The 24,692-nt window shown below is 40.9% G+C and overlaps 1 protein-coding gene across 10 annotated transcripts in view; it reads left to right on the forward strand.

Annotated features, from left to right (window-relative positions):
- Positions 1-24,692, forward strand: part of Zbtb20 (zinc finger and BTB domain containing 20) — a 770,503-nt gene that overhangs the window by 637,371 nt on the left and 108,440 nt on the right. For 2 of the 10 annotated variants that reach the window (XM_004666856.3, XM_004666857.3), the window contains exon 1: positions 1,774-1,902. The exons of 6 other annotated variants lie outside the window; for them this stretch is intronic. The gene's annotated coding sequence lies outside the window, so the exon portion shown is untranslated. Of the gene's footprint in view, positions 1-1,773; positions 1,903-6,836; positions 6,914-18,044; positions 18,102-24,692 lie in introns of those variants that run through there. 2 more of the 10 variants (XM_045146708.1, XM_045146707.1) reach the window with 2 other exon arrangements.

Raw genomic sequence — 24,692 nt, forward strand, 5'->3', positions numbered from 1 at the left:
GCTCGATCTTGTTCACCCACATGGTGTCTGTGTTTTAAGAAATGCCTTGTAGAGAAAAGCACATCTTATGTAGGGCCACATAGCAGATGATGGTCCTAGAGCAAACGGTAAACTCTGGGCCAGGTCTTTATAGATCAGTCCACTGCCCTACATTAGCTTGGAAATGTGGCACAAACTGAACCTTGCTGGCGTGGGACCTCTACAATGTTATATTTCTCTGCTTTTCTCTGAGAATGAACTAAGAACGCAAATCCCTTAGGCTTATCATTCGAAATGGGCCAAAAATTGTTTCCACTTGGTGATTTAGACAGTTTTGAAAAAAAAAATGGAGGCTTGTGAATTAATTATACAGATGGAAGAATCTTGCTGTTTTGAAGGCAAGGGTGACTTTCATACCTGTTGGGCTAGAGTCTTTAAATACTAGAGGCTAGGTGACATGTGAAACAGCTTGGTGGACTTCTAGAACCCTGGGTTCTGGTGGTGACATGGTTATCACCTTTGTGACTTATGGCTTTGAGACTCTGGGCCTCGGTTTCCTTATCTGCTGAATGAGGGGTGGAGAGGTCGGTCTCTGGATCTTCTGCCAGCTCTGTATTCTCTGGGTCTGCAAATTGCCTCAGTGTCTGCCACCGTCTGCCTTGCCAGCTCTGTTTGTCACAAAGATTAATCCATTTTAACTGCACCTTGGAGTGTACCAGGAGAGGAGGATGGATGAATTGTTTTGCACCTATTATTGCATCAGAACTTTTGCCTTTTCAGACAAGATCATGCGGAACCTCAAATCTGCCCGCCTGTCTGCCCACTGACTTTGTCTGTGCCGTGCTCTTACCATGGTGCCTCTTTTTTCAGCATCCATCTCCCTCCAAGATCTAGATTCGGCATCTGACTGTACCTGTCTTGTTCCCTGCAGCATCTGTCTGCTGCACTCCTAGACCATCGTTAATAAACTTTCACACATTACACACAAATCCCTAGTATGCTGGCACCTGCACACAGTACCCCCAGTTCATAAAACTAGGGTAGAAAACTCCATTTTTTTAAAAAAAAGACCTCGATCTAGTGCCATTTGTATTTGTACTTTTTGTTTAGTTGTAAGTTTTAATAGTTCCCCCTTTGAGGATTTGTCAGTACGAGCAGTATTGCTTATCAGAACACAGCAACAGTCTTTTTGTAATATTCGCTTTTCCCCTTTGGTTCAGCCGAGCCTGCTGACAGATCATTCAAATTCAATTGTTTTATGTCTAAGCCGAACAGCTAATTAAAGTAGGGATGATTAACCTGACTGGCAGTGTCGCTCTCCCTCTCCCTTTCTCTCTCTCCCTCCCTCCTGTTCCAATCAGTCTTTTTCTCGCACACTCTCTCTCTCCTTCCGTGTCTCTCTTTCTGTCTCTCTCCCTCTCTCTCTCCTCTCCCTCCTCTCTCTGTCTCTCTCCCTCTCTCGCTTGGTCTCTCTCTCTCTCTCTCCTCTCTCTCTCTCTCTCTCTCTCTCTCTCTGTCTCTTGCTCTACTGTTTTTCTCTCTCTCTCCCTCTCCCTCTCTCTCTCTCTCTCTCTCCCTCCTAAACGTGGTCTGCTTGCTGATGGCAGAATGGCACTCGGAGATTTGTGCATTGTGTCTGGTTTCCTACGGGCAGGCTGACCCAGTGCCTCCAGGGACTTATCAATAGACCACTCAGAAGAGACACAGACAGGAGAGAGGAGGAGGGGTGGGGGGAGAGAATCAATATCAAGAATAGAAGGAGCTCCGAAGCCATTTTTTTTTTAAAGAAGTATCGGGACTTGGGAGAGGGTGACAAAGAAGGTTTTTCAAAGAGGCAGTGGAGGAGGTTCTAATAAATTTGGAAGGAAACAGTTCCCTGTCTTGGGAAAAGGAGAACTCCTGACTGATTAGCACTCACACCAGGTATGAGATGTTCGCTACCCCTTATCACTGTGTCGCAACCGAGATGGAAAAGCCTTTTTTTTTAAAGGAGGCTGAGGGAGCATGTATTTTGCTGTGTTTGTTGCTGGGGTGGGGGTGAGAGGGGCGGCGTGAGAAGCTGTGGGCATTTGTGTATGGGAGCAGGAAGAATGGAAGCAGTACACGGGTGGGAAAGAGTATGGAGTATGTTACTGTCTTCCCTGTCTTTGTGCACCCCTGGGGGGTACCCAAGTTCATTTCTAGCAGGTGGATTTAGACCGGAGTTACTTAACGCTTGACCGCCAGTTTTGAAAAAAAAAAAAAAAAAAGAAGAAGAAGAAAAAAAGAAAAAAGAAAGCTGCTTCCTATGGCTATTAAAAGGAAGCTCCAATTTCTCTTTCCTCTCTCCTCGCTCCCCTCTCCCCTCTCCTCTCTCTCTCTCTCTCTCTCTCTCTCTCTCTCTCTCTCTCTCTCTCTCTCTCTCTCTCTCTCTCTCTCTCTCTCTCTCTCTCTCTCTCTCTCTCTCTCTCTCCCTCTTCCTCTCTCCCTCTCCCCCCCCACCATCCCTCTTCCCTCTCTCCCTCTCTCTTCTTTTTTTCCTCTTCTAACCAGACAGCGGGAGGGTTCCTGGCTCCCAGCCAGCCCAAAAGCCTCTAAGTGTTTTGCACTTGTTTCAGGGAGTAGCTGCCCGGGGATTTTTCAGCATTTTCACTAGAGAACAAAGAGTTCTTTACAAAGGGAAAGGGGGGGGGGGGAGTGAGCTTAATGTCTGATATATGTTTTTCTATTTTTATTAGTTTTTTTGCCTAAAAAAGAAAAAAAAAACAGGAACAGAACATTCACTCTATAAAGACACAAAGACATTCAAAAGAAATCTAGTTATCTTTTCTCTCATCACCCCAATACATACATGAAAAAAATTAAAAGGAAAAAGACTAATTAAGTTGGATGTGTTGCTCTTTTCTCCTCTTTTAATCTTTCTAAATCCAACTGTTCCTATGCTCGCTTGACTATTTCTTTTCTACTCACAATAAAAGTTGTTCAGGATGCATCTTCTTTTATCATGCCTTTACCTTTCCTGGGTACCTGAAATCTTGTAGAAGAAAGCAAGAGTCCATCAAATAATTTAGTGGCAAAAACATCCTCTACTTTTGCCACTTTGGTAAAAAGTTAATTATGGAATCTGAGCTCCCAAAATGCCAATGGGAATGGGGTCCATAAGTTCATTCGATCTCCCAAGTTTTGCATCCATCTGTTTAAAGGTACCGCTTGTGCCACTTACAGTTATTAAGTACAGGTAGAAAGGAGCAGATACTTGTATTTTCTATTTTGTTTCTATAATGTAAATAACAGAACTCCCAGAGAGATCGCCTGACCCCATCTATGATATATTAGTTCAAGCAAAATATAGTCTAACTGGAGATTTTTTTCAATAATTCTGATAGCCACGTAGCTTTGTACTCTCCATTTGATTTTCTGCCTGTGTGTGTTACAGTAAACATTACAGGATGCCTATCATTTTCAAATTAATGCTCCAACAAAAGAAAAAAGAAATCAGGATGTGAACTGTATGAGCAAAATGTAGTAAACAATTTTATCTTTTACACATGCTGTCCATTTATTTTTTTTATCTAATGTCCTTGAATTATGATCCCAAGCAAATATGTTCTTTCCATAAGTTCTCCCTTAATGCATTTATATTTTACCATTTGGAAATATTTTAAGGTACATAATGGACACTAAACTAAGCAAAGGGGAAAGAGCTACAAGCACCACAAAACCACATAAATACACATTAGGTACAGTACCTAACTGCACATAACTATTTAGCTCAGTGGAAAACAGCTACAACAGTTGTTTCAGAAATTAGAAACTCTTTTCTTCCTTCTTTCCCCTTTCACAGGAAATATAATCTGTTCATTATCCCTGAAAAGGGAAACTGTAAGAAAAACTACAGGTCTGTGCATTTAACCGTGTTTATGGGATGCATTCATATCAGTGCTTCTGCAGGGCACAGCACGTAGAGGGCAGAGACTCATCAGGAAACCTTCCTGGCTGGGAGGTCTGAGTGCCTTATGTTTGAAGTAACTTGATAACAAGGCGTCTTTTCGGGAGCCCTTCCTATGTATGTGCTGCCTCAGTAATGACTCTCCAAGAAAAAACCAGTGCTGGGTGGCCAGTGTCCGCACTTGAACTCTGTGAGAGATACCAAAACTAAGGGAAGTTTGGGCAAATCCAAATTTGTCTAGGGCAGCTCACTTGTTACATACTTTCTTGAGGAAAATTCTTGAATTGGCCATAGACTTGTATATTTTTGCAGAATTTTTAATGTTTTTAATAGTGCTGAAGGAGCAAGAGACTAAAATGAAAGTTAGCCATCAAAATAAAAGAAACTTGGTTTGTAAAAAGTTTTATATTGAAGGCAAGAGAATTTGGGGTTGTTTCTTTTTGTTTTTGTCTTCTCTTTTTCCTTTTCCCTTTTTACTTTTTTTTTTTTCTTTTTCCTTCTTTGCCACTGCAGCTGTTATACCTGCATTTTTGTGTTCTGTGTGTCTGTCTCTTCCTCAGTTTTGATGTGGTGGGAGGGCAGGTAAGAGGGGCAGAGGAGCCAGGAGAAGAGGCTGTTGCTGAAAGCTTCAGAGTAGCTCCCTTCATCATCAAACTCCTGCAGCTCCCCTCAGCTAGCTGTACGGCCAGAGTACGGTGAAAGGTGATAGCTGTCATTCTGGGGTTCTTCGTGGATCTGACCTGAGAGTCACACATTCACAGTCGAGGAGAAAAGGGGAAAAAAATAGAGGAGGAGGAAAGAAAAGCTCTTTGAGCTGGAGTACACTGGCCCTTTCTTCCAGGAGGCAATCGCTCCGGTTCTTGGCGACGTGTCCTGCACTATCAGATATCATATGACTTTTTATTTAGATTCCTTTTTGGAGAATGGCCTGTTAGGACTCTGTTTGTTTTCTTTTATTTAATTTCCTTCTCCCCTCACCAGCTACTTTTGTGTATCTGTGTATGTCAAAGTGTGTGTACGCATGCATATGTGTGTGCAATTTTTTATCTTTGTTTTTGTTCTGTTGATCTTTATTTAAGGACAAAGCTTTAACTATTTCAGTATAGTGGTTTAATCATTTGCCAAAAAAGAAACCTCATTATGGGCTTTTTGGTGGGGGGGGGGGTCCAGTTTTAAACATCCATTTGAACACAGGAGGCTGCAGATCCAAAATGCTTGCTGGGCAGCCCATGCCGCCCTCCCTCACCTCGGGGTAACCCTCCTCCTCATCTGCATGCACAGCAGTGCAAGCTAGGAAACACCTGTGCTGAGTTGAGAGGGAAATAAAAGTAAAGGCAACTTCTTCAAATTTGTACTCATAGTTTCAGTTTAATAAACTTTTTTTAAATCCTTGATTTTTTTTTTTTTTTGGCACCCTCTATTGAGTTTTAAAACATCAGAGATAGTTAACGATATGTCTGTGGAGCTCTTGTGAGGCCTGCTGAGTACCCTTGGAAAGTAGTGAAATTCAGAAACTTAAAAATTAAGCAAGAGATTTAAGTAAGATCAGTAAAATCAGTGGGCTGTTCAGGGTTTGGTGGTAGATGATAAAATGGGATATTTAGGGTATTCAAGGAGGAGAAAGAGAAATCCCCCAAAGAGGAAAGATGCAGGCATCTCTACTGCAATTATGACTTCAAAACCCTATTTTACCAAATTTTTAATTAGTACATCTCAAAATTTAACCAGCCAATATGTGATTGCCTTCCTGTGTATGCTTGCTATGAAAACCAGAAAACCATACTGACATGTATCAATAGATTTATCCTAAAGTGTTGGTGTATTTCTCTGGAGGGTTCAGTGTTTAGTTATCATAGAAAAAGGAGAACTTTTCTGGATACACATGTTTATGTGTATACATTATTCTTACTTATGCATAACATTATAATCCTGTTTATATCTGGATATATTTTTGTATAGCAACAGACAAAACAGCCTTGAAAGTTCAGGTGACCATTACATTCTTTAAACCCGTAGTTTTTAGTTTCTGGGTGCTTGATCTGAATTTTTTTTTTTTTTTTTAGACCAGAAATGTATAATGTCTTATCTGTTAGGTCAAGATAGGCTTCCCAAAAGGGAGTCACCAAATACAACAGGATGGCGACAGAGAGATATAAGGAAGTGGGTCATCCACATTCCTCAAGGAATTGCCCGGCCATTAAGATGCCCCAGGTCTAGATTTACTGTCCCCCTATCTCTCACCAGGTCACTTCTGGTCTCACCCTATGGCTAATGTAAAGAACAGAAATTTACTGCCCCAACAAAGAAATTCCTTCCCTTCCTCACCTTCCCCCAACTGAAGAGCCTATGCAGCCCACTCTCTGTAACCCCAAGCTGACTGCGCCCACTCTTGAGAGTCAGTCCTGGCAGCTTGTGCCCCCCCCCACCCCGAATAAAACTTCCATCTTTGCCTCAGAGTGCTCTCCGTGGTCTTGGTCACTCCTGAACCTTACATTATCGTAACCAGAAATGAGTTTTGTTGAAGCTGGAGGAAAATTTATTCCACCCCTTTAAGAATACCCAAAAGGGAAGGGAAAACTATTCTTCGGCTCAAAAAAAAAAAAAAAAAAAAAAAAAAAAAATTAAACCTTTTTTCCCCCAACTGAAAACTCCAAAACAGCTTTGTCTCAGAACTTTAAACTTGGCATGGATAAGAAATGAGAGTTTTGCTTTGTTTGAGGAAATTTGTTTTTGAAACAACAGTGTTATAAATGTTTTTAAATTGCCTGCTGAGCATGCGCTGTCTCTGACTTTATTCATAGTTTAAAACACACAGCAAAGTGCAGTCTTTTGAATGGCCACAGGTAAGGCTGTTGATTTGTATGACCCTTCTCTGAGGCAGCTTCAGTGAGCCTACTCCGTTCTCCAGGAGAGAAAGGGCAGGAGCCTAGTTCAGACCTGGATACCTTTCTAAATATCATAGAGCAAAACTAAATTTCCCATTAAAGCTTGCACATTGTACTTAGGGTAAGTACTATTCAACTTTTCTTGCTTGCAAGGGTTGCCTGCCTTAACTTTCTGGCTTATTTCTAGCAAAGTAAATTGAGGAAAAAAAAATTAACTCAATGAGGTATTTGACTGAAACAGAAAATTTACAGATTTTTAAGGGCATCTGTTGTGCATAAATTTGGGGATACGAGAATTTGCCAGTGAAATGATAGTAGCTGTGTGCTTACAGAGCAAAGATGTGCTAGCCTGAACTTGTCTGATCTCATCTGGAATCGAAAGCTAAATCTAGGTGGGCCTGTAATAATACCAGGAAAGGAACACATGTATCTTTTGTGCAAGTCTTTTATTTTAAGCCAGGCTTCCAAAGACAGTGACAAAGAAGTAGGTTCTGTTCTTGCTTAGTAAGTAGTCAGACTTTGCGTCTACATATGCGTGTGTATATTATATATAACGTCTACATGTGTGTGTGTATTCTATGTACATGTCTACATGTGTGTGTATTATATATACATGTCTACCTAGGTGTGTGTGTATTACATATACATGTCTACATATGTGTCCAGTGGTTCTTCACTGTTGTGTTTTGTCGTTGCCATCACTGCTGGAGTGTGCTGTTTCTTGCCAGTGGCTGTTAACACTTTCCATTTTCCAGAATGCTTTATCTCCATTAGCTCGGTTTGATGTTGCCTCATGTGGTTACCTCTCTCAGGTCTGTGATATCTCTCTCAGCCTTTGCAGTTTTGATTGATTCTTGCCAGAATACACTCTTTCATTATCTGTTTTAGTATAGTTATGATGGAGATAATCTCATTTTTCAGGTCTTTATAACTATCCAAACAGGTCACCCTCTGAGATGAAATTTCACATATTCTTGACTAATAAGTAAACTTGTCTTGAAAAGGTCTGAAGAAAACCCTATTAGCCATATATTTTGAGCTCTAAATATTCTAATAAATGCAAATTAAGTTTTTACAAAACACGTATTGATACACGCTTTTCTAATTTTTTTCTTTTTGTGCATTTGAACAGAACCTGAAAATTTAATGTGATAAAAAGAAATATTAAGAAACCTGCCTAATTAATGCTGATATTTTCAGTCCCTAATTTGAAAGAATTCAAAGTTCCAGTTTTTATTTATTGCCTTTCAGTTTCAGTCAGTACTATTTAATGCAGGTGTGTGTGCAGGTATCTGTATATAAACATATATCTTTATGCAGGTGTATATATAAACACATATTTGCATACACAGAGTGAGATACACAGAAACACTTAATAGTTATTCTATATCTACTTAAAAATAATTAACATTAATTAAAACTTAATTTATTATATTTTATTTTTCTGTAATTTAAAAATCCAATAAACTCTTACTTTTGATTATTTAATATGTACATATGCTTGTTACCATCTACTTATATTCTAGTAATTTATCTTAATTTATATTTTCATATGTCTTATGCCTCAATGTTATGCAACTAAACTAATATTCAAGTTTATTAAAATGCAGCTTGCTTTATCCTTATCTTTTATCCTTAGTCTGTTAGCAAGTATTTTTTTTAACTTTTCTAATCTAGGAAGACTGTGGTTATCTTTTTCTTTATATAGTTTCTATATGCCCTCAGTATTCTATTGAAGAAACTTTTTAACCCATGCTGTCCTGGATAGTTTTTAAACAAGCAGGAGCCACAATCTGATTTTGCTTCTCCTGGGTCCATTTGACCTCACTATGCCACTAGCGACCCTGAGAAAACAATGATACACATGATGTGATCATTTTTAGCGATCAAAGAAAATTGTGACATTTGTAGGAAAAAATGCCAAGAGCTTCTCCAGTAAGATCAGCTGGTTTTGTACTTTTTTTTCCCCCTCTCCTAAATTTTGTTTGTGACTCTTTTGGCTTGCTGAAGCATGTCCCATAATCTTAGGAAGCCACAGCAAATTCCCAAGGCCACCGCAGCGCTGTGCAGCCAAGGAGAGCCCAGAAGAGCTGATTCTGGCTGGCTGCAGCCCTCCTCAGCAATGACACAGGTAGGCTTGTAGTAGTAGGCTACTCTTCTCTTTGCATCTTTGCTTGTCTGCTCAACCTGCCAGGTGGAGATGCTCTTCATGTAACTCCCTACAACTACCCAAGGCTTTTCCTTCAATGACTTTGTATTGCTTCCAGGAGAAGCTCCATGTAGCAAAGCATCCCATTTTTATTTCGTATTGAAACATGAAAAGTTTTGCAAGTCAAAAGGGCAAAGGAAAAGGGACATAAGGTGTCTAGGAAGTGCACAGAAGAGCACCAGGCTCACAACTAGCATTTGGGATGGTCAGTTGCATAACTTTTCTGTTCTCTCCAGGGCTGCTGCGTGGTGGAAAGTAGTGAATGGAAACTATAAGGTGAAATCTGTGATCTAACCAGTTCAGTAGATGGAGCTCTTCCCCTAAGTCTATTTAAATTAACGTCCCACTCTAGTTTGTGGGGCTCTCTCTTTTAAGGTGTGTCTTATACACATACAAAATCAGGGCTGCATAGCTGGAAGAAAAGATTTCCTGGTACTTTTCAACAGACATGTAGTATTCTCTAGGAAACCCCAAACTGCATGGGAGCAATAAGGATGGAGTGTAACATGAAATTTGTCTACCCGAACATCTCCCTGACTTTGTTGTTATTCTTAAGTGTGAGGTTAAATCCTAGCAGTTGTCATAGGAGTGATGGTTACTGTAAACCGAGAAAAAATATATGGTGCATACAAGTTTTGGGCTGTGTTTGTGACAGATCTTTCACGTTATCTGAACTGTGCAGATAGCCTTTCATGAGATTCTGCAAAGGAATCTTAATACCGTAATGCAGTTATGTCATCCAATTAGTCTAGAGAACCTGGGCTGAAATGTTAGGCTCTGAATTATAGCGGTGCTTGGTAGGGCAAAGAAGCTGTGTCCGCAAAGTGCCTCTATAGGAGCCAAAATATTTGCAACAATAACTGAAAATAGATCTCTAGTATCTGTTTTAATATGAAAAGAAATGCTTGGTTTTTTGTATTTTTTAATTAACCAAAATGAATCATTGCCACGGTATTCTATTCTTGTCAGTGTTATATCATTTTCAGTACTGATAGAATAAGTTTGATCATATCCTTTCCTGGTGCCAGGGGAGGGAAATACATGTATGCTATATGTAATAAATTACCTTCTCAGTCTATTGCCTTCTCCAAGATTGAAGATGCTACTAAATATATTGTTAAAACTTGATAAGATCATTTGGCCAAAGTAGAACTGGTCTTGGCCTTAGTAGCAAAAGAAATAGCATTTTTAAAGGACTTGGATTTCCTTTGCATACCACGTGTCTGAGTCTGATACCATCCAGGAAAAGAGAGGATGAGACGAAATTATTCCTAAGCAGCCGCCGTAGGCCAAACACTGAAACAGTGCCAACCTGGACCAATCAGGCGGGCTTCTCAGAAGATACATGCTTTGTTGAATACTTGTGTGAAGGGGAGGGGGAAGTACTTGAGACTACATTTATATGAATGATTCTTCACTCATTTCAGTAAAGTTCATGCTAATAAATTCAAAATTTTTTATTCTTTGGTAAAATAGAACATCTGAATTTTCTTGGCCAGCTAAGGCTCCCTAAATGTTGTGCTCACATCTTTTGAACAAAACTGTCTTTCTGAATTTAAGCAAGTGAAAACTTCTCACAGAGAGCAAAGAGTAAAATTGATGGAAACTCAAAATCAATTCCAAACCCATTTCTGGCATGATGAGAATAACATTTGTGCTGTGTTTAAAGCAAGAAAATGATAAAGTGATCAATATACTTAAAGCCAAAAATAACCAGGCGAGAACAATCTGTAATCCATTCCCAGTCCTGAAACTCTACACTTTAGAATGAACATGAAAATAAACGAATCTATCTTTTATAGGGTGGCACTGTAAGCCTTGTAACATAAACAGCAATGATGAGATGCCAAGTATCCAACTTTTAATTTCAGCTATGTTTTCAGAGTTTAGCCAAACAAAAACTTTCTGGATCTAAACTATCACATGTTTATTTCTTTGTACATACCATGACCATAAAAAGAGCAAAAGTTAAAGGATTCATAGATTATCACAGTGAGCTATATTGCCACTTCCTAGTCCATATACTGCTTTTTAAAATGACCCTTCAGTGTTGCAAAAGATGTTTTGGGCTGCATCAGAAAGTCAGTGAATTTGTCAGTGTGGATCAGATTTAATATTTCTTTAAAAATACTTAGATTCCTGATTAATTCAATGCATATGGTGATACAAGCTATACATATTTTATATCTACTGCTTTAATAGATTGCTTTGAAAGACTCAACTCACACTCATAAATTTTGAACCTATGCATTCAAGGTCAGAAAAAATGGCACTGCCTAGATTTTTTAAAAATCTCGCTAACCTTGAGATTTTGCTCCAGTGAAAAAAAATCTACCAACTCTTCAGAGCTGTTTGACTAAGTATTTATTGATCACATAAAATAAAATTCCTATCTAGTTGAAGAAATCCTAGCTGAAGAAATTAAAGTGGCAACAGGTTGCATAAGCACATTTAATTTCACTGAACTAAGGTGCAGCAGGAATGATGATAATTCCAAACAGCACTGTGATGGACGTAACCACAGTGAATGAAACATGTGTGATTACATCAGGAATCAGGAAGTGTAGACTCCGTGGGCAAGGTCAGAAGGGTAAGACACAGACACCATGATAGTACAGGTAGTAATCATTCATTACTGGGCATGTTTAAAATTTGTGGCTTGGTTCAAAGTCAACATATATGTAAAAGAGAAGTCAGGTGATTTTAAAAGTAGAGAGGCAGTACTTTTTCCTACATGGCATAATTTACCTATAAAATTCAATTGCTTCTGGTAATTGGAGCCCCATCATACGCTTTGGCTATCCAGTGTGATACTAGTTACAAAGAGCTGTTATGCACACATCCTCTCAAAGATCCATATAAATGTAATTGTTATAGTGAGTTGTTATGCTGTTGTTTGAAGTTGGAAAGCTCTGCTGCAAATGTCAATGTCATGGAGTCATAATCAGTACATCTCAAAGACTGAAGGAGCCCTACATATCTCAATATAGGTAAGTGGGCCAACCAGCTTTCTAGAGAAGAATATTGGTCTGCTTGATGCAAGACCATGTAAAAGTTAGCATCGTTACTTATAGTTGTTATATAACAATGGCTTATATTTAGAAAACAGAAAAAGAAACATTGAGAAAGAAACCTGCATGATTTTATCTGGACCTGTGGCACTACATTTGTTCCAATTAACAATGGATTCTAAATAAGAAAGAATAGCAGATTTATAGAAGATCATTGTTTTTTTTTTTTAATCAAAAAGGCCAGATGTCTAAATCATTAAGAAATTTTACCTGGGATTAAGCCACTAACTTCACCAATAAGCAAATTTTAACATTGAGAAGTAGCAACATGTTCTGAAGATAAGAAAGGCAAAACTGGGGCCAAAAGGAAAAATTTCTAATTATGTCTCAAAACAAAACTAAAAAATAGATAATATTCCAAAAATAATTGAAGATGAAAAGAAAAGAGTCAAACCTTAGGGTTCCTATTTAGATATCAATAACCACACCTTAAATGAGGCAGGGGCAAGTCGGTGTGGGAGGATACGGCATTCTGGGACATAATAGAAAATGCTACAGACATGCCCTCCTCAGAGGCTCTCTGGACCTTACACTGCTCCTCTGACCCCCAGAGCCTTATATCTCACTTTTCTTCCTGCTCATTATCACACATAATCAAAAGAATAAGGAGAGCAACAGGGGAGAAAGTTTGTAGCCTGCAGTTTCTTTTGGAAAGAAGTCTTTCTTCCTCTGTAGAAGTCTTCTGTACGTATACTGTATTTTATTAGCTTACCAAAGTGTGTGTTCTAATCATACATAGTACAAGTTCAAAACACTGACTCAGGCTGGAGAGATGGCTTAGCGGTTAAGTGCTTGCCTGTGAAGCCTAAGGATCCCGGTTCAAAGCTCAATTCCCCAGGACCCACGTTAGCCAGATGCACAAGGGGGCGCATGCGTCTAGAGTTCATTTGCAGTGGCTAAAGGCCCTGGTGCGCCCATTCTCTCTCTCTCTCTCTATCTGCCTTTCTGTCTGTGTCTGTTGCTCTCAAATAAATAAATAATGAACAAAATTAAAAAAAAAAAAAACACTGACTCACATTGCAAACTGGACTCCTCCTTGTTTCCTAAGCAGGCACCGTACTTCCCCATCCCTTCCTTTTCCTCTTAGATTCCCAAAAGAAGCAATAATCTGCCTCCTTTATTTTCCTGGGGGGAAAAAAAATGTCTGTTTTGTTTTGTTTTGTTTTGTTTTGTTTTATTTTGTTTTGTTTTGGGGGTGGGATTGAGTTAGGGTCTTGTTCTAGCCCAGGCTGACCTCAAATGCATTAGGTAGTCTCAGACTGGCCTCGAACTCACTGTGATCCTCCTACCTCTGCCTCCCTTGCAAGTGCTGGGATGAAAGGTGTACGCCACCACGCCCGGCGTCCTTAGTGGCTTTTAATGATACGTATCATATTCTGTTTTACAGATTAGCTATTTGTGTGTTTATTTGTAATGTAAGAAGCCATTCTATTTAACTAAGGGCAATGTATTTAATTTTATTGGGCCTCACTTTGCACATCTGTACACAGGAAAATAATGCCCACCCTGCTGGGATATTATAAGGATTTTATGAAATGTACCCTATAAAGTGCTTAGCATAATGAGTAGCTCATGGTTATCATCCAGTAACAATGCTGTTATTAGTACTGCTGCTGCTGCTGCTGTTGCTGCTGCTATTAATATTCCCTTGCTTCTAGTTTTCCTCCATTATTATAATTCTTAAAGTCATAGAGTGAACTCAGTACCCTATCATACAATGATGGCGATGGCTTTTGTATGATTGGCACCTGATAGAAGCATATAGGATCTTCTTATACAAGTCCATATTATGCCTGCTACTTCCATACACACACACAAAGAACCTTAAACTCTGCTTTGGCACTTTAGATTAGTGATGGCCATAATCAAGGCCTGCCCCAGGTATGCCATAAAAGTCATCAGTGTTGCTCGCTGTAGACTGTCATTGTCACATCTTCTTTCAGGTTCCCCACAGACTCCCACCAAGCACGTCACGTGGCTCTTTGCCGCACCCCTAGAAGTGGCAGCTTGTATTTCTACTTTATGTGATTAATGAGCTTTATATATCTCTCTCTGTGGCCCAAACTATCAACTTTTACTTTGGAGACTAGGTCAAGATCTCGAATTTAATTTTGGTTGTATCTGTTATAAGCCAGTTGTGTATTCATTACGTTTATAGATTCCCTCTTCAGCCGCATATTTTCATGGCCGTTGAGAGCACCCAAGTCTGTGTTAAATGTCCTTAGATTTTACTTTGGAGACCTGAAGACAGGGAGGCATTTTGATAGCTAGCTGTCATCTTTGGCATTTCTCTTCCCTTGAAGGTCTAATCTGGTCTACATTTGAAGGAACAGGTATAGAATTTTTTAATTAGCTATGGTATAGCATTCTAATTCTGTATTAATGAGGTTTATGATCAATTCAGCATTGCTGTTTTTCCCAGGCATGTAACCCCATCCTGAGTCCATGGAAAGCCTCCAAGACAAGAAAATGATAACAATGTAACTTGAGCCCATGCAAAGGTAGAAATACAACATCACACACAAGAGCTCAGCTTCAGGCACAATACCATAGAAAGTAGATGCTGAGTGTGTCTGGGTGTAGGTCCTTTAAAGTGCTGGTGAGCAGCGAGAAAGTGAAAAGCAGGTGGGTCACACGTACAGCCAGGGGAAGGGTTGACAGCCTGCTATGCTCGAGTAGGGAAGGATGTTGCATTCTAATCAACCACAAGTTCCATTTATTTGAGAGTGAGCTGGAATTACGTGAGGGGGAACAAGGTCATATTTAGTGGAACTGGTAATTCAATGAAGGGTTTGGCTTTGCCAGAGTAATAGTGTTGGCACCAGGAGAAGAAAGTTTTACAGATTTCTGTGTGTGTGTGCACTTGCTGTTCCTGGTGTCCCTGGTGGGTGGCTGAATCATCCTGATGGCATTCAACAGGAACCAGCTGCTGAGAATATTAAAATGCAAGCATTTATTCCTCTAGAGAGACAGTAGCATCTGCAAACTTTTCCTATCTCGGTAGTACAGATAATCCCAGGGAGCAGTCTCTAGTACTTTTAACTCTCTATTCATTTAAATGCTTTCTTTTTCATCATTCTCATTGAGATCCTGAGTCCTAGCTAGAAAGAAGTGTCTGAGTCCTGAATACAACCAGGTTGTAGAGTCAGGCATAATCACTTGGCCAAGAATTTGCACTGGTTCCATGGGTCTTTGCTTGAGTTGCGTTTTCAAAGGAGGGATGGCATTCCTATATCTTGGCCTGCCTTTTTCTGGAGTCACCTGTATTCAGCCTTCTACCTAGGTAAATACAGCAATTCATCTACCCCCATAGACTTCTGAATTTTCCTCTATGCTTATAAAAACCTGTGAATTTGTTGCTTTGCCTGTGTAATTTTTTTTGTTTATTTGTTTTATTTCATTTTGGTGGAATATTGGTTTGTTTTGGTTTTGGTTTTTGAGCTAGCATTAACAGTTGGGGAAAAGGGAAGTGCAAAAAGGAGATTTGGACTTGGTAATCTAGTAAGTCTTTCCCATCTCTAATATTTATGAATTATGTATTAAACTGATGGAAAAAATGTTGAATATGTTCATTATGAATTATATTCATCGGTGTGTTGCCTAGAATATAAAAGAGCAATGCAGTTGCCTCGTAACTACTTCCTTACAATACATGTACTGGTACGACAGAGCTCTGTACCCTTCCTATTCCACTGTGTGTCATCCCCAAATGCACACTCTGCATGTCTGAGTGGAACTGCAGAGGGAGGACCTGATGCGGTGACAACCAGCCAGGGCTCTGAAAGCTATAGCAACGTCCATAGTGTAGTCTGGGTCCTAAGGAGAAGCAGCTTTGGGGAGATATTGATAGTGCAGTGTCCTTTATAAAGAGTGCTGTTATGCTCTAGGGATTATAGGTCCTGTGATCAGAAAAGAAATTCATAATTATAATCCTAATTTTTATTTTTTAAATAGCCTAGATAACTAATTTGTTGGCATTGTATTCAGAAAGAAGAAATAAGAGAGAGAAGAAAATTTAGGAAAAAGTATTTATGAAGTACAGCTTCAAAATGTACCATATGCTTTCTCTACCAGTTTTCCTTTGTCATTACATTATTTTAAGGATTTATTAAAGCAAAACTATATTTCCTAAGCATTTACCAGCTATCACTGAGAAACATTAATCAAAAATATAACAAGAGGCAAGAAACAGGAATATTTTTAGTCACATAACTGACAGAAGAGATAACAAGGATAACATAATACCAAAATATACTGTCCTTGGCTAAATGAAAGTGGGGATCATTTATGAAATATGTCACTGTAAGTAACATGCAAATTTGAGGCAAGATAGAGAAATACAGGGTGAGGAACTTAGGAGGCAATACCCCAATGTGCATTTCAGGACATATCCAAGCTGAAGAGTTCAGCAGAAAGGTGAAACACAAGCTCTGGCCTTTGTCTGGAGTCTCAGAGCAATAGGTATTGATGAGCTGTGGCCTGCCTTTGCGTCCTGATGCACCACTGCAGAGCCAATGGGCTAGGTCTCATGAGAGGAGGGGCTGAGCCATCCCAGGAGCATCAACTTGATAGTGGCATTCACTCAAACCTACTATCCCAGCATCATTTATAATTTGGCATTTTAGAGGTCTTTTTTTTTTTCCTATGCTCTCTGTAAGACCTAAAACCCATCAGACCTCACAAAAAGCTAGTATAAATTTAGAGCAGACACAATTACCAATAGTTCATAAAATCTCACAGAAGAGGGAGAAAGATAGAGGGAATGAAAGCAATAGTAAAATATATTTTCAGGAAAACTGCATTGTCCAACATTTAGATCAGGTCACTGGAAACAATGTTGGCTTTCCAGTTGCAGCGTGGTATGACAGAGGAGCAGATGTGGAATTTTCCCAGCACCGCCCTTCCTTATAGGACAGATTGCTTAACCTGTCTATATAATAGTGTATTTGTCAAATAAATAGGAAACCATCTATCCTCATCTGCCTCCCACATTACTGCAGAGGCTGATTGTGCACACATAGATAAATGTATATATTACGGCCCTCTATTTACAGCAGGGAAGAATGATTGTAAAATGAATGGATCAGGGTGTTATGTGTGCATCTGTTGTGAAGGTCATATACCTTTTTTTTCTAAGTTTTTAAGACCTCCTCTGCTAATTACTAATTCTTAAAACACTTGAAAGTAATGACTGAGCCTCTTTCACCTCTGTGCAATGAAGGGCTTGTGAAACCTAAACGTCAGTACAGAAATTCTAGCATGCATCCATAGACCCACGCATCCTCATGGCCTTCCTCAACACAGCACAGGCCTGAGAAGCACAATAAAAGGTAAGCTTGCTGATAGACATGTTTGTGAGAATATCAAATCCAGGTTATAATAGTTGGTCTCATACCAAAGCAAATGTGGCTGTAGGAATACACTGATTCTCCCTATTACACAGTTCTTTTTTTTTTTTTTTAAGAAAAAAAAAGACAAAGGTATATATTAAGGGACAGGCTAGCAGTCAGCATGTGCCAACATCCTAGGCATCTGCTCAAGCTAGATCTGTCCCAACAACAAGCAGGTCAGCATGTGTAAGACCCTCGAGATGGCTGGAAAAGATACCACGTTCAACTCACTCTGTCTGTTCTGCTGTTATCCTTTTGATGTTGGTCTTGGCTCTTTAATCTGTCCTTTCTCCATTCAGACCTCAATGGAGTGATAATGACATGAGGAGGGCAGGTGAAGATAAATAAATGTGGTTTTTCAGTCATGACCGTTACGCTATAATAGCTTTTCCTGTAGGCCTCTTCCAAGCATCCAGGAAAGAGAACTTTAGCTTCCATGGGGAGTGAAGTCATAGCTCCAACTTAGCATAGGCCAAGCCGAGTGAGGAGCAAGCACGCTGCCAGGGAAACAAGTGAGTTTCTGCTGGGCTGGGACCAAGCTCTCCTATTTCCTCCACTTTTTCCTACACTGAAAAGAGTTATTGTGGCAACTCACCTGTGCTTCTGAACCTGCGCACACACGCCCAAGACCTGCCGAAGGTAAGGCTGGAAAGAAATCAGGCACCAAAGGTATAGCCAGGAAATTCAGCTTTATTTTTTTTTTCAGTAACTTCTACTCGTTGTGCTTTGTGTTTTTACAAAAAATATGTTTTGATTCCACGACACTGACTTCCTGGGCATCCTTAGGTTGTGCCAGGACTACAGATTAGTGGGTGTGACAAATGCAGCAGAGTTCCAAGTGCTAGTGGATAGGTTGGCAGACCCAGGACAGAGCTAACCGAAAGGTCTGGGCGTAGTGGTGCAGGTTGTTAAACGTGGGTCGTGGAGAGTATGAGGCTGGAATGCCTTGGTGAGAACAAGGGCCAGACCGAAGACCAGCTTCATGAGTTCCCAGCCTGGGTAGCTCCTCAGGAGCCTACACCTGGAAGAACTCCGTGCTTAACTTAAAGCTTCCCTGTGGCTGTCTTAAAATGCTCAATAATGTCTAATAAAAGACCCCACATTTTGCATTTTGCCTTGAGTACTACAAGTTACGTAGCTGGTCCTGCCTGGAGTGTATCTTTCCCTGGCATGCCAGCTGAAGTATCAGTCACAGGTCTTCTCTTACAGAAAATGATCCCTTCTGTGATTCCTCAGAAGCTCATGTCTCTGTAAACTCTTTGAAGATTTCTCTCCAAGTAATGTGGTTCAGAGAACCATCTCCTTTCTTCCCCCAAGCACCTCAAGATGATTGTGATCAAGGGGCCCTTGCTTTACAATCAAAAACTCTACAGTTGTCTTAGCCAAGTATTATTTTTTTTAAGTCCAAGTTAGTATCTGGGGAAAATAGTTAGGTCATGCTAGTGAGGTCTTTGCCTTTTAATGAGTTATTAAAATAGGAATCAGCCATTAGATTGACAATTTTAAAACAGCATCTAACATTCACATGGCTTCACTGCTGGCACTGCCCAGCCATGGTATTAGTCAGATGTCTCCCAACTCTGGCCCTGGGCTTCTAGCTACTCAGCTCCCGATGCCACTGCTGGCTGTGTATCCTCAGCCCATCCAATCGCTGCCCTACGCCCTTAGCAGTCACCACTCGTCACACCATCTTCACACAGAAATGGCAAAGCTGGAGTCTCTTCCTTCCTTTGGCCTACCTCTGCCATCTAATGGGAGTAACTTGTGCTGAGTTTAAGACAAGGGCAGTAATTTCTGTCCCCACCTTGGCGATTGAGAGCGAGAGAATCTTAAGGTAGGACGAGACCCCACAGAGGCTCAGGGACGTATTCACAACAACAGCCCTTCTAGAAGAATCCAGGCCTCCTGACTTCCAGCCAGGATCCCAGGGAAGGGAAAAGGAGGTGGTCATTGTTCCTAGAAGATAAAGTACACAACTGGCCATAGCCCGTAACTAAAAGGAGAAGAAAAATAGTTTTCAGAGCCGGCAGAGAGTCCTATGACAGGAGAAGCCTGACCAGCCACCTCGAGCTGCTCTGGACTCATCAAACTTCCTCTCACTAGTGATGCCCAGAGCTGTGAGAGGGTCCTGAACAATGCTCACCTCACACAAAGCTTCAGTCACTGGCTTCAATGCTAGGAAAAGCTACTTCTCTCTCCCCTCCTCCTTCTCCCTCATCTTCTTCACACAGTGCTCTCCCCGGTCTAGAAAAGGAAGAGAAGCAGGAGGAACATCACAAGTGCCAGACGAGGTAGTCTCAGTGAGTTTAGACTGTCAGAGATTAGATTAACCAGGGAGCCTGCAGTTTGAAAGCTTTTAAGTGAAAGCTGACTTCCTTCCTGTCTACCAACACCATAACCACAGCAGAGTAAAGGCCCAAAGCATAACTGATAAGCCATGAAATCCCTCTGCGGTGAGGTTTCAGGGTGGTGCAGTGGTTAACCAGCTCCAGACCAGACATCAGGCAAAAACTAAAAAGGTGACAGAGCCCTTTTCAGTCCTCCCTACCCCTGCCACCTCCTCTGCCAACAGAGCCCTGGGTCCCGGATTAAACCGAGTCCTGCCTTCAACTACTCTTGTCCCAGAATTACCCATATCCCTTTGCCCAGGTTCAGTTCAGTGGTACCCTGAAGTAAGTAAGGAGGCGGGTTGAAGTGAGAGGTGCACGGAGACATGAATGGCTAACCATGCTGGGATGTCTGTATCTCAGAAGTGCTGCGACTTCAGATGCACCTCGTTCATGGGGAGCACCTTGTGTCCCTGGCACAGGTGGCGGCTATTCTTTCCAAGCAAACCATGCAGCCTAGAGCCAGCCACATACATCCCATCTTCTGCTTTCGGCACACATGTGATATGAACTCAGAAAAGTAAACTTTTCCCCTTGCAGGGAGAAGGAAGAAATGTGGGTTTACATAGTGAATAATCAAACTCAGGATGGCTGCAGAGGGTCTCCCTGTAATAAAAACATGCCACAGCACTATTTATATTTTATCAGAACATAAGTTTCTACCCTGGATAGCCAAGACCCAAATGGGTAAGGTTTTGAGAGAAGTGTAAGTAATGTGGTTTTTATTGTCATTACTGTTTGTTTGTTAGTTGGTTGAGGTAGGGTCTCACTCGGATCCAGGCTGACCTGGAATTCACTACATTGTCTCAGGGTGGCCTCGAACTCAGAGCAATCCTCCTACCTCTACCTCCTGAGTGCTGGGATTAAAGGCATGTGCCACTACACCTGGCTCTAAATTTTAGGATTTTTTTTCTAGTTTTTTTTTTTTTTTTTAATGGATGGACGGGGAGGGAGGGGAGGGCATCGAAGGGGTGAGAAACACTAATCTAGACCCAAATAGCAATGGTACCATAAAAATCTACTTCCTAAAAGGCAGACCAAATGGTTGAACCTTTACCAGGCCCTTACAGGAAACACCTGAACCCCAAGACACTGGAGAGGGTAGGATCAAGTCTAACCTAAATCCTCTACATCTTCTTTCCCTCCCTATCCCTCTCTCTTGCCTCTCTAACTCCTATATATTAGTTACCTTTTACCCTCATTTTCTTAGGGGGCACTGACCTGTAACTCCCAGTACCAGCATGGGGCTATCACCCTCAATGAGCTTTTGATCAGAGAAACCTACAAGGTTTCCTAAAAGAATGATAGATTTCTGTCAGAGTACTTGATGACCCACCAAAGGTTAGTGGTAAGACCCTATTGCTGAAGACACCATATGCAGCTGACATGTAAAATGGAATGGCATGGCTTATTTATTTAATTAAGAAAGAAAGAGGTAGAGAGAGAGGAAATGAATGGGCCCACCAGAGTCTCTAGCCACTGCAAAGGAACTCCAGACACATGTGCCACCATTTGCATCTGGCTTACATGGGTAGTGGGGAATCAAACCTGGACCCTTAGGTTTCTCAGGCAAGCTCCTTAACCATTAAGTCATCTCTCCACCCCTGAGGGTTTTAGTTAGTTTAGGCTTTTGTTGTTGTTGCTGTTGTTTGGGTTTGTTGTTGTTTGCTTTTTTTGAGGAAAGGTGTCACTCTAGCCCAGGCTGACCTGGAACTCAATTTGTAATCACAGAATGGCCTCAAACTCATAGCGATCCTCCTACTTCAGCCTCCCAAGTGCTGGGATTAAAGATGTGCACCACCACGCCCAGCCAGTACAGCAAATAAGTTTTGAAACCTAAATGCTCTGTGACAAATCAAGACTCCAACCACTAGTGAACTATGAGAATTTTACACATTTAAGTATATAATTTACAGATATGCTTTACAAATATAAAGTCATCTGGAGTGTCTTGTGTGTGCGTGAGAATGTCTCTGCTCGGATAGAATGCAGCTTTTCTTCTAACAACAGTAGAGCCAAGTGTGTGTGTGTGTGGGGGGGGTCCTTGAGCTTCTAGAACCATCTACATTTCCATCATTAGAGCAACTCCTGAGAAGGCCTGTCTGCAGCAGCCAGCCCTCCTTTCTAGTCTTTTTCCTCTATACTAGTCGTTGCTCCTGTAACTCCAGAGAAAATGTTGGCACGAGAATCAAAGGGTTTCTGTGGAGCATTAAGGGAATATTAGCAGCTATTGGAAAGGCATTTTGACCTATTTCTGTACTTATCAATTTAATAGTATTTGTTGCCAGGAAATGCGCCTCTGATGGGTGGGAGGTTAGATTGCACTTGCAGCCTGTTCTTAGGGGCCCTCCAGTTACAGGAGGTGGTAATTCTAGTTAATAAAAGGGTGAACTTCAAACACATTTTAACCAAATCAAATTGTAGCGGGAAATATCGTATTACTGATGTTCAAGCGGACTCATAGCTGGTAACATTAGTCAGTACATAGGCCCCAAATTCTGACTTTTCAGCATTTTCAGATGCATGTCTGGCAGTTAAAGTTCCCCAGGCACATTGTTGTGGATGAATAGGAGATTTTTAAACTAATCTAAGAGCTAATAGAAATGAAAAATCCTTCATTCTCATTAGACTTTTTTTTTTTTTTATAAGACTGTCTGATATTCAAAGAAGATGTAACTAAGCCGAACTTAAGGTGCTTGATAGGAAACCTCGTGCCAGGAGTTTTAAGATTTTTTTTTTTTTTTTTGGTTTTGTTTTGTTTTGTTTTCCATGACATGTTGGCAAATGATAAAAGTGGTTCGCTCTGCTAACCAGAGATGCTGGCCAGAATTCTCCCAACACTGATTCCATGCATGCAGAGTCTGGCCTGGCAAGGCAGGGCGAGCAGACAGGCTTTGTGTCCTGCAGCTCGGGTTTGAACACAAGGTTAGGCCCTCCTTAGCTTGGTGGCCAGAAGCTAGACTCCTAACCCCTGTGAACTTTAGGCTCTTCTCAGGGACAATTGGTGTAATACCAAGCAACCATTCATAGTTTGTATGAGGACCAGGAAAATGGTGTCAGGCTTAAACTAATGTCCAAAAGTTAGCACTCTTGCCTTCATCCACTTTCCTTCTATGGTTTATAAGTCTTTTAAACTAATTACTTTAGATAAGTTTTCTGTTCTTTTTCCCCCAAGAACATATGCCCTTTTTTTTTTTTTTTTTTTGCATGTGTAGGGTGTGCAGGATGGCGTGAGGCAGGGCAAACGTGAACTCACACACGCCACTGCTGATGCATCCAGCGGCACAAGGAAGATAGGTGAACATGGGATGCCCTTCCTCATCTATCTCTCCATGAGACAGAGTCTCTCTGAACGTGAAGCGGAGGTTTTTCAAAACCCCCAGCAATTCTTCCCAGTCTCTGTTCCCCACAAGACTGCAGTTAAAGATGTGCATTGACAGTGCCAGCTGTTTACACGGGTCCAGGGCGGTGAACTCAAGCCCTCTCAGGCCCTCAAACTTGCAGCAAGCCCTGTTACCATTAAAGCCCTCTCTCCTGCCCAAAATGTGCCTCTCTTGCTATGATAAGGCAGTGCAGCTGTGTACCCTGTAGACCGATTGGGTCCTCTGACTGAGTAGCTATGGACACTTCATCTTAGCCCCACTTAAGCCTGGACTTCTCCCTTCTTAGACTCTTCTGGGTTCATGCAGTCAGAACATAGAGTACATTATAACCAAGGCAACTGGACCCTCTGGTGACACAACCTGGCATTGTATGGGAGCAAATCGGCCTAGAATTCTTCTCTTCTTCACCTGCCCTACCTCAAGGAATTAGGAAACATGTCAAACACTTCTGTGAGATTGCCTACTGCATGGATTTTTTTTTTTATCCTTAACTTTCTTCTTGTATCTGTGTCTCCCCTTTCAGAAATTAATTCTGATTTGGTTCGCCTACACTTTTAACACTGTAAAAGCTTTCCATTGTGGTTAGATTGTCTCAAATACCGTATTTAAGGGTGGAAAAAAGAAAACTGTGCCCAAATGCAAGCACCATGGATTCAAAGGAACAATATTTTTTTTTCAATTATATTCTTTGAGGATCCATACAACCTTGAATCCTTTTCAAAAGCACATCAGTAATGCCATCCTCCCTCTTAAACACACACACACGCACACACACACACACACACACTCACTCTGTCTCTGTCTCTCAGTCACTATTCAAGATATAAAGGAACAGAATGTCCAAAATGAATTTTTTTTAAAAAGGTAAGATAAGGTGGTTCTATGGAAAAATCTAGAAGCCAGCACATACAAATGGGATTCTCACTGCCATGGGAACATCCTTTTCACATGGTTCTCAGCCTTTGTCCTTCCCACCTCCACTGCCATTACTTCCAGGGAGCATGATTCCAGCTCATCTTCTTAGGCAGGCAAATCAGGGGGAAAAAATCATGTGTTACTGTTCTTGAAAGACATTTTGATGTTTGTACCAAGGGCACATTACGTGGGCAATGTATTTGCCTCATTTGAAAAGATGAAGACCTGAATTATTCCTCCCATCACTCTGGAATGGGTAAAAGAATGAACTTTTCACACCAGCATGGGAAGAAAATGATGTCATTATAGTGCCAACTATTAACAGAGTATTAATGATCATCTAAATATCTACACTTGATGCAGACACACTGACCTGGCCTGGCATTCACTTGGCTTGCACCTTTACCCATGCACGCCTTTGGTGAACACTGACTCTAGGACGCCGCAGTTGGAAAGCCGTGTGTGTGAAGCATGCATCTGTCTCCTCACAGCCCTCCATGCACACTGATGGTCAGGTGCCTTAACACTACAAGTACCTTCCCTTT

Source organism: Jaculus jaculus, chromosome 4 (genome assembly GCF_020740685.1).
Source record: "Jaculus jaculus isolate mJacJac1 chromosome 4, mJacJac1.mat.Y.cur, whole genome shotgun sequence".
Classification (NCBI taxonomy): Eukaryota; Metazoa; Chordata; class Mammalia; order Rodentia; family Dipodidae; genus Jaculus; species Jaculus jaculus.